Below are 10816 nucleotides of genomic sequence, written 5' to 3'. Positions count from 1 at the left end.
CATACATGGGGGAATTTAAGATTCGGCGGTTTATCTGTACCTCTATGGGGTCCCAGACAGGACTATCCGACTGATATCTGACCAACAATTGTCCAGATGTCCATTAGATTGGTGGACCGCATTGGCTCATTGATGCTGTCCTTGTTCTGATGGCTCCTATTCCTGTCATTGTAATGCAGTCGATTGGCCCTAGGTCCAAATGACAGAATTAGCCCAATATCGCTCCACCTTAGTCAAAACAAGCACCAAGCAAGCAGATCTTATAGTGTATGGTCACCTTAAGACCCAGTTTCCCTGTAGGACAACCTCCGAAGACTTTGGGTTCAATATTGATATAAGTGCACCCATCAGTGTTATGCCAATGGCACAGCCTAATCTATTGTATTGGAATAAAGTAGCACAAATCAAGTAAACTTTCATAGACACTGACATAGATAGCAAACCATGTTTCTCACTGCCATTTTGTCAGAAAACAAAATGGGGGGAATATAATAAAAGTCTGTAACGTAAAAATGATACGCAATGCAAAAATGTACTCCTCTGTGCAAGTTTGCCTTTGCGTGAATTGCATATGGGCTTTGCGAACACGGAAACTGTTTAGCGACCACTTTTGACAGAAAAGGAAGAAAGTTTGCAAATGTTATTGTTTGCAACAGTGCGCAGAGTAAGTAATAAAACTTCTTAATGAAAAAGTTACGTTTGCTCCAAAAGATTACACCGCATTCAAGCATGCCGTAATGCAATAACAATATTACATTGCAAAATGCCAATTTTTATTCTTATTTGTGCGCGTTTGTTTTTCGTTTATGACTTTTATTACATTCCCCAAATGCACTGATGATGCGATGTGTGCAGTGGAGCTTGTGCATTTCCAGGTAATTTAATTGAAGATATCAGAGGATTTGAGGGTCTTCAATAAAGAGGCACTTTTTAAATAGGAGAGAGATTATGGGTATCAAATAGGTATCAGATAAATTGATACTGTGGCAGAGCTGCAAGATTAGTAATTTAAAAGAGAATCAGAATAGAGAAATAACATTTGGCCTGAGCAGCAACTTGACAGTAAATACTGGGAGACTTTGGCCAGTACCCCAAGTTACACTGAAGAAACAGAAATAGATAATTAAAGGAAATAATTACACCCATTGGCAAACACTTTCTGCGTGACACTAGATCAGAGGTTCCCAAACTGTGATGCTGACCTCCCATGGGGCACAGAGCAGTGACTGGAGGGACCAGCCTGAAGAGCTCACCCGCCAGATATTCCATGACGCTTTACTAAATATTCTTGGTATTAGTTGAATGGGTGATCCAACAGTGCTTTTATATTACACATATATATATTTGTCTATCTGCACTAGAAAAAGGCAGTGCACAGAAACAGAAACCATCTGCCTATGTTTCAGGTAAATTTCATTGACACTTCATAGGCCTTGAGGGGTAGGGTAGGCTCAAACTTGCATGCAATGTTGCTCCTAAAACTGCGTCTAATGTAACTAAAGTTTGCCCAATGTAAGATGTGCAAGTGGGGAAAGGAGGCTTAAAATATAAGGTTACAAGGTGAAGAAAATGTATCCACCTGAGAAATGTATGGCTTGAAGGATCAGTTAAAAATCAAAAAATGAAATTGTATCAAAGTATAATATATAATATAATGTACTTTTGCCCAACACTGGTAACATTGGTGTGTTTGCCTCAGGAACACTACTATAGTTTATATAAACAAGATGCTGTGTAGCCACGGGGGCAGCCATTCTCACTGAAAAAAAGGAGAAAAGGCACAGGTTATTTAACAGATAAGCTCTTTAGACTAAAGGTGGCCATACACGGGCCGACTATAGCTGCCGATATCGGTCCCTTGGACCGATTCGGCAGCTAATCGGCCCGTGTATGGGGAGAGCAGATCGGCCTGGCCGACCGATATCTGGCCTGAAATTGGCCAGATCTCGATCGGCCAGGTTAGAAAATCTGGTCGGATCGGGGACCGCATCGGCTCGTTGATGCGGTCCCCGATCCGACTGCCCCATTGCCGCCCACATAATCCGATCGTCTGGCCCCAGGGCCAAACGATCGGATTATTATTTTTTTTAACTAAATGGTCCCCGATATCGCCCACCCGTAGGTGGGGATATCGGGGGAAGATCCGCTCGCTTGGCGACATCGTGTATGGCCACCTTAAAAGGTCATTTTATCTGTTATCTGCTATGTAATCTGTGCCTTTTCTCCTTATTTTACAGCTTAAATGGCTGCCCCCATGGCTACACAGCAGAGTATTCTATAAACTATAGTAGTCTTTCTGAAGCAAACACACAACTTTTACCAACACAGTGTAACAGTACATTATATTTGAATTAGTTTGATTCAATGTCTTTTTTGGTGTTACTATTCCTTTAAGAGAGGTTATGTAAGCAAGGAAGAATGGAAGAAATTTCCCTTTCAGTATCTGGAGACTGCAGAGGAAAAGGAATAATAATAATATCATGTTTAAATTCACACCAAAGTCCTGGGCTCTGAAAATGAATGATGGCTCAGCATTGTGCTTTTGGAGTTTCTACTAAGGGCTCTGGCTCTGGAGATTTGTCATCTGCGACAAATCTCCCTGTTCGCGGGCGACTAATCTCCCCGAGTTGCCATCATCTGCCATCCCACTGGCGAAAATGTAAGTCGCCGGTGGGATGGCACACGCGGCGGCGCGATTTCGGCAAATCGCCGAAAAAGCCTTGCAAGGCAACTTCAGGCAACGGAGCTACTAGTAGCAGCTACTTGTCACGGCTACTAAAATAGACAATGCTGATCATTTACTGATAATTGTCTATACATGTGTTTTAGCGGAGGCAATTCTTAGCATTCTCTATGGCAGGGTATTTTCTGAGGTTTAGTAGCCATGACAATTAGCTGCTACTAAGTAGCTCTGTGTGTCTTCACCCTTATACAGACATATTGAGTTGTCCAAAGGCCGGAGCACAAGGGGTAGCAGTCAAAAATGTATCCATTAAATGGATGAACATTATAAGTTGAAGGGGGACTCTATGGCAAAAGGTACTAGCAAAAGAATTCAGTTAACTGACATTATACACCTCTAGTATGTGCCCCCCTCAATGATATTTTTTTTAAAAACCTCTGTTAACTCTTTCAGCTCAGAGGGAACACCTGCCTATGAGTGACAGAGCCATGTGCATGACTATTTGCAATTTTTTGCAAATTTGCTTTTTCCTCCTTTATCAGAATGTTTTGTTTAGAAATTAACTGGCTGAGATTTGATCACAAAGCTGAGTGTTGCAATCACAAAATGAATGCACAGTTATCTCAGACATAAAGGTAATAACATGTCCCTAAGCAGGTGGCCATGCCAGCGTGCATAATTCCTCCAAACAGATTAGCAGATGACCATAAAACACATTAGTAAGCAGCATGGCGCTTGTTACATTTGATCATAAAAGCCTGTTTATTTAAGGGCACCAGGTGAGGAAGGTTTATTGCAGCCCATTGTATCACTATGCACACAGAGGCATACAGTCTTTGCTTGCTTATCTTGGGAACCTATGTACACAGCAGGCCAATAGGAAAAACATTAACTAGACCTTAAGATGTGGATCACTTCTTTCCTAGCAAGACAAGCTAGTTTATCTCTGGAAGAGACAAACACCTGCTTCTTCTATAAATCTTTATCTCTCCCCTGTAATAGGGAAAATGAGAAGGTGCAAAGGCAGGCTTAATGCTAGATGCTGATACAGTGAATTTTCCAGTCTGGCAGTTAGCTTTCTCAAAGGGATGAAATTGATATTGCTTATGCTGAATTGTTAGAAAAAAAAAGCTGACCCTCATGCTCAAATGGAATTATTCCTGTGAATCCTAGAGCACGGACCCTGAAGCCATAACTATTTATATATTTTTTATTCCATGCAATTACCATAACAGATACAGTTGGATAGTTGGAAGCAGGCTGTGCAGACTGACCAATTATTTCCTACTGCTGATAAAATGTTCTAGTACTAGCTATACAGTGTTTCTTTGAGTAGACCATTATGGATTCCCTTAGGAGAACCATTTCTTAAGTTTTACCATTACTATGACTGATGTATAAAATAGTACTTTAAAAGTCCATTGGTTTCCTTGTTCTGCTTAATTACCTTAAATAACCCAATAATAATAATTAATAATTAATTAATTAATTAATAATAACTTAAATGCCTTGTACGGCTTTCCTGGGTCTCAGAGATTATTTCTGTTAACATTATTGCTTCGTTAACAGCCTTTTGGTGTGTGTGACTCTGTATTGTTATATATGTTGTAGATGGCTGAGCTACTATTCCTACTCTGCAGGTAAAAGCAGCTGAAATATGTCAGTGAAATATGTATGTCTGAATACTTCATTTTAATGGACTTTGGCCTATGTCCTGCTATACATCAAACCTTTGTCCTCTAATTAAGGGAAATGACAGTGATTTCAGCCTTCTTTTTTCATTGACTGGTTTAATCTTGGTTATACTAAAGCTGGCCATACGTGGGCAGATTTTGAATGAAATGTGGCAGATATGAGTGCCCAAATTCTTTCTGCAAGAGGACACTAGCAACAGTGGTGTAGCAATAGAGGAAGGAGACCCTGCAGTTCTGGGGGGGCCTGGGGTACAGGGTCTGCTTCCTACATTTTACATGTAAACCCCACTCTACTCTGGCTCCATGGTAGGAGAGTGGACGGAAAGCACGGAGCAGGCAGGGGAAGGGGGGATGTGGCAGGGCAACAGGAGGGTTGAGAGCCGGGTAAGTTTGCTAATCTGCACCAGGCCCCTTTAAAGATTTTTCTGCGGGGGGGCCCAGCGCAGAGTAGTTACACCATTGGCAAGAAGAAAAAATTAATAAAAAGTGTACAAATGTAGTGTTAACCTTTGATATATAGTTAGTTTGCCTTTGTGTTTCCTGCAACTACAGGTATAGGACCCGTTATCCAGAATGCTCGGCACCAAGGGTATGCCGTATAAGGGGTCTTTCTGTAATTTGGATCTCCACACCGTAAGTCTACTAAAAAATCAATAAAACATTAATTAAACCTAATAGGATTGTTTTGCATCCAATTAGGATTATTTATATCTTAGTTGGGATCAATTACAAGGTACTGTTTTATTACTACAGAGAAAAAGGAAATCAGTTTTAAAATTCGGAATTATTTGATTAAAATGGAGTCTATGGGAGACGGCTTTCCATAATTCGGAGCTTTCTGTATAATGGGTTTCCGGATAAGGGATCCCATACCTGTACCTTAGGCTAATCTCAAATGTGACATCTAACAATTCCATAGAGGCGCCTCCTTCCATCAAGCCACGTTTCTGTGGTAACTAGCTCAATACCAAGATTTGGAACTGTCATATGTGCCAGAGATACAAGCATATACATTGACTTGTGTGGCTGTCATACCTGCTTCTACATGTACAAATGCACATACTGGGGTAGTATCTTGTATATTAAGTCATTTGGGCAGATTCCATAATTCTTTATAGAAATAATTCTATTTATTAAAGAGAACCTGTCATCCACACATAAAAAGCTAGATGATAAAAACCCACATTCTTTTTTTTATTGAAACATCCACATTTGTTATAAATGTTTTTTAAAATATGAGCTTTCGATCTATGCCTTGGGCATACAGGTGGGGCAGGCAATTCCTTTCACTTTCCATTCAGCACTTCCTATATATCACAGCACTCCTCACATTCCCCCTCCCTCCTTATGCTCTATAATTGTGTATCATGTGAATGGGCATTAGGTTTCCCATTCTGGTACATGCACAAGAATTTGGGATGATACAAAACTTGCCATAATAACAGTGTTTCCAAAATGGCACTGCTGTGACTGTGGCTCCCAAGACTGAAGGAAATAAAATTTAAAACATTTTTATAGGGTAATTAATGTTTATTTTGCTCAGCTAAAATTATATAAAGTGACCTGCAATTATTTCTTAGGGGGGGCAGAGATCCCCTTTAAAAGTAAAAATGCCAGAGAATTTTTATGCTGCCATCTTAATTAGTAAAAGCCCAGCATAACACATACCCTGCGTGCCATAGCACACATTAAACTATATAAATCCTAGGAAAGAACAAGCAGATGCATCCACAGGAAAACAATGTCTGGCTGTGGCACAAGTTGACTGTGTGCGGAATAATATCTAAGGTCAGCATGTCCATTTGGCTAATAGTGTAAGTATAATGGAGCGCTGCTTGTAGGCTGAATGCACTGTCATGGATTGCTTGGCACAGCAGTTATTTTCCTGGGCTGAAACTTCCCAAAGAGCATCTGTTACTCCAATCTTCCACCTATAAGTTTCCTAAAAGCAGTTAGCTGACACACTTCTTCATAAAATGAACACAGAATGACGCAATACTTTTTAAAAATAACTTTGGATTTGACCATTTAGTTTCAAATAAAATAAATAATATCATTGCCTGTTTGCTCTTGTTGTTACATATGACTTCCACCATCCTGTTACATTTAGGGGCACATTTATTAGATCCCATCTTTTTCTGGGCTTAAAACACGATATGGAAAAATTCAGAATAACCACGATCATTTCTGAAGTTCTAAAATGTCTCAAAAATGCTTTTATTGTTCGGACGAAAATATCGCAATTGCATTCCAAAAGTCAGAATATTTTCGTGACGAAAAGTTCGTTATGCCACAAAAACCTTTCTGGCTTTGAAGCATTCCATAGGACTCAATGGCTCTTGACAGATCAAAGCCGGTGAAAATATAGTCCCGAGGAAAGTGTAACAAAAGCGTTAACAAATTCAGAAAAGTTTGTATTCTTTGCATGGGAATGTAACGAAAACCACAAAAAACACATAGAATTTTAACGAACTTTTCGCATACATTCTGAGATGTTCTATAAGTTAGAAAAAATTGTTTAGTAAATAAGCCCCTTAGATTCAATTTGTTTTAAATGTGGACAAATCAAGTCCTTTTTCCTTTATATTTTTTATGACAGTGCTTGCTACAATGAATATATACACCACATGTTCAAAGGCCAGTTCCTAATGAAATAATGCCTCACAAGGAAGCCTTTGTATTCTCTGCAAAGCCTGGGGGGGGGGGCACATGAAGATGCCTTGGACCTCTAGTTTGGTGGGCTGCTTCATGGGCAGGAATGTAATCTGCAAAGTACTATGGTTATATGTATAGTCTCTGCTTTAATTCATTTCCCATCACATATAGTGAGTGATTGTACAGACTAAAACTGGGGCCCCTGACATCCTTGATTAAACCTCTGACAATTAATTGCAGCAGACTGATATATCTGCTCCTCTAGGATTAATGAGGGTGATCTTCAGAATCTGGCCTCAGACACCATACATTTCTACAGAGGAAATTTGAAACACTCCTCCCTCTTTTCTCTATAATACTGTATAGACATTATACAAATAAGATGAATGGAAACTAGGCCATTGTATTTAAAACAACCTTTATTGTAACATTGCAGAGTAAATAAGGAAACCCCCACATTATTGTTATTATGGCAGTACAAGGAAGGAATAGGCATTTCCTCAGTGCAACCACTTTGTCCATCTGGTGACATTAGCAGTAGAAACAACTCCTCAAAGTGTACGGATGCCCCAGCTCAGTGGGAGTTCTTTTGATTCGTTTAGCTTTGCACTGATGGAAAAATATGGTCCCTGTGCTCCCTCTTGTGGCATAACATCAGATGAGATTTTTGATTGTTAGACAAGTATTCTGTATTTTGGAGAGAATTAGATGGAGCTGCTCTTGAAATTACACAGTCAGGATGATGACTTTTACAGTTATTTTTCCCATTTATTCTAAATAATGATGTGACAGAGATGTAGCCCTCTCCAAAGAAATATAGAAAACTAAAGACTTCCTACATATGAATGCTAAATTCTATTTACACTTATTCCTGAATGTATCAGGAGCAACAAGAATGGCAACTTCATTGCTGAAATACAAAAAGTTATTATTTAGGATTAGTGATAATATTTACAATCTGAATCTTTGGTAATTATAGCCTTATTTTATTGAAAAGATATTTTCACACACCTGAATGGATTTTGCAGTCTGGACTAGGAGCCAATGGGCACTCTGAATACATACTGTGTATATAAATTAATGCTGGAAATACTGACCTGGAATATTAAAAGGCTACCAGCTGATTGGTTGCTATAGGTGGCCGGACCTGTAGCAAATTTTGCACCTTTTATTACATAACACCATAGATGTTGGTATAAGTAAAGATCATGTAGTTTCTTTGTAATTAATGGATGTCCTGCTAGCACTGATGCATTTCAAAGGAAAATATCTGTTTAATGATACTTTAACATCATTCACTACAAATCTCTGCAGAAGGAGTTTTATTACAGTAGAATAATTGGAGCAAAGAAATGTGTAAAGCTTTCCAGGATATTTTTATGGCAGCTATGTGTAAATAATATAAGACCAATAAAACATCAGTAATTTTTTGTGTGATGTAACAGCTGTAATGGTCCATAAGTAAACTCACTTTAAATAACCCGGCCAACATATTTATTTCATCATTTTTTTAACCAATGGAAATTCAACAAATATATGTATTATGCCATAAAGAACATATTTATAGTTATTGGTACTGTACATTTTAATAATTTCTATTCAGGTCCTGTCCTATTAAGATTCCAGTCTCTTATACAAATAGAAAAAATGCAATGGCACTCAAGAGCTATAACTGGGACTAGCCCTTTAGATACTTTATATTCTATACAAACCACTGTCTGGTTGCTAGGATAAACTCGACCATAGCAATCAGATGGCTCACCCACACTGGTGAGCTGTTTAGCAAAATAAATAATGAAAAAAATGACAAATTAAAAAAAAATGAAGACCCACTGAAAGTTGAACTAACACTTTGGGAAATAATCTTTAGTAGGAGAAATGCATAACAACGAAAAGAAAGGAGTGTTAAATTGTGTAAATGAGAAGCAGAACAGAAATCTGGGAAAGAGCCAAAGTTAACCAAGAAGCACCGTCTATCACAGAGTCAATATACTGAAGCTATTGAAAATGGCTTGAATACTGTAAAGAAAACTATACAAATTGTGTCTTTGTTCCCATGCTCTGCAAACAATGTTGTTTGGGCACCGCTGGGTTTTTCTCCCCAAACTGATGAGCCAATTGTCGGAGGTGATGTTTGAACTCATTATTTTTCTGTTACAAAAATAGGCAAACTGAGAACAATGTTGCTCCTGCAGATCTGGCACGGCAAGAAAGCGAGCAGTCACAAGCTTACGGGCAACTGATTAACCAACTTATTAGATGAATGTCTGGAGTGGAGCTACCGATGGCGTGTACATACAGCAAGTATCCTGTGGCACAGAGAAATAAAATAGAAATAGCCACCTTGCTGAAGTTGGAAACAGAGAAAACAGAATTCACTGTTCCCTTGTAAAAAAATATATATATTGCAGGATGTGGAGTCCATTCAAATCTGATGGGCAGGGTGAAATGAGCAGGAAATGGGCACAACCTGGCATGTCTCTGCACTCTATATTAGAGTTCCCCAACTCAATATATAGCCGCCTGCGTTAGGTATCACTGTACATATGAGAGGCGCATGGGGGAAGGCACCTAGATCCCTGCTCCTGAACATTATTTGTCCCAACTTGCTATTCATTAAGACAAAGGCGACACGGGCCACAATCATTCCCTGCACCTACGGCCTGCTCTATGGTCGGCTTGCTTTGCACCTCCCGACAGATTTTTTTATCTAATGCAAGGTGTAAAGCACAGCCAGATGCAAGTGCTTTTTAAATGAGGACTAAAAGGCATGCTTTTATGGCCCTTAGTTCTGAGGCACCCAAGGTCTCTGTAAATAATCCCTAAATAGAGACTGTTCCAGAGAATATAAACAGATCAGTGAGAAACTAAGGGGCTGATCTAGCAAAGTTTAAATCTAGCATTCCTGGTTTCATTAAAGTTCAAACATTATCAAATGTATTACATTTTACTGTAAGAATAATGTTCCAGATTACAAAAGTGTTTACATTAGGGCCTGATTAATCAGTGGTCAAACCTTCAGGCTCGAGCATTCATAAAGGAAGCCCCAATAGGATAACACTGAGTTCAGTGGTTAATTACTTTGAAGGTTTGCCATAGGGTATCATATACTTAAAAAATGTAAACATGGCTAGAAAAGTATCCCCAGTAACCTACAGTATTGCGCTTATTTATCAGTTTTCCAGTAAATTTGAGTTTGTTTTTCTAAACTGAATAAACTCACATATCGACTGCTTGCTTATTTATTAATGTGGTAATGTGGTAACCTTTTGTGAAAAAACTTGAATACCTTGAATTTTCGAGTTTACAAAATCAAATACCTCAAACTAAAAATATGGCTTGACTTTGTCTAGGACAACTCCAATTGATTTAGAGTTTTCTGCATTTGACATTTGAGCTTTTGAAGCATATCTCAAATTGTGCACGTTTTAGTGCTAAAAAACTTCAATTGTGAAAGAAAAACCCCACATGCAAGCCTTTATAAATCCCCTCCCTAAGTGTAGCGATATGGCAGGTGAGGAGTTTTGACTGGACATTTTGACAGCATTTTGGCAAAGTACCCAATATACAGTAGCTTGTTGCTGCTTCTTATTGAAAAGTACTGGTAATGCTTATGGCACGCCCTGTCAATGACAGGCTGACACAACTCCAACTGCATTGATGCATCTTACATGTCCATGGTAGCTTTGAGGTAAGGGCAACCCCAGAGTAAGGCAACTCTAGAGTGGGTACCAATGCATCTAGACTTGAGAAAGCACACAGGAAAGCATCCGAGGCACAGCCA

The sequence above is a fragment of the Xenopus tropicalis genome, chromosome 5 (genome assembly GCF_000004195.4).
Source record: "Xenopus tropicalis strain Nigerian chromosome 5, UCB_Xtro_10.0, whole genome shotgun sequence".
Classification (NCBI taxonomy): Eukaryota; Metazoa; Chordata; class Amphibia; order Anura; family Pipidae; genus Xenopus; species Xenopus tropicalis.
The sequence above is the reverse complement of the archived record's forward strand: the minus strand, read 5'-3'. Positions refer to the sequence as shown.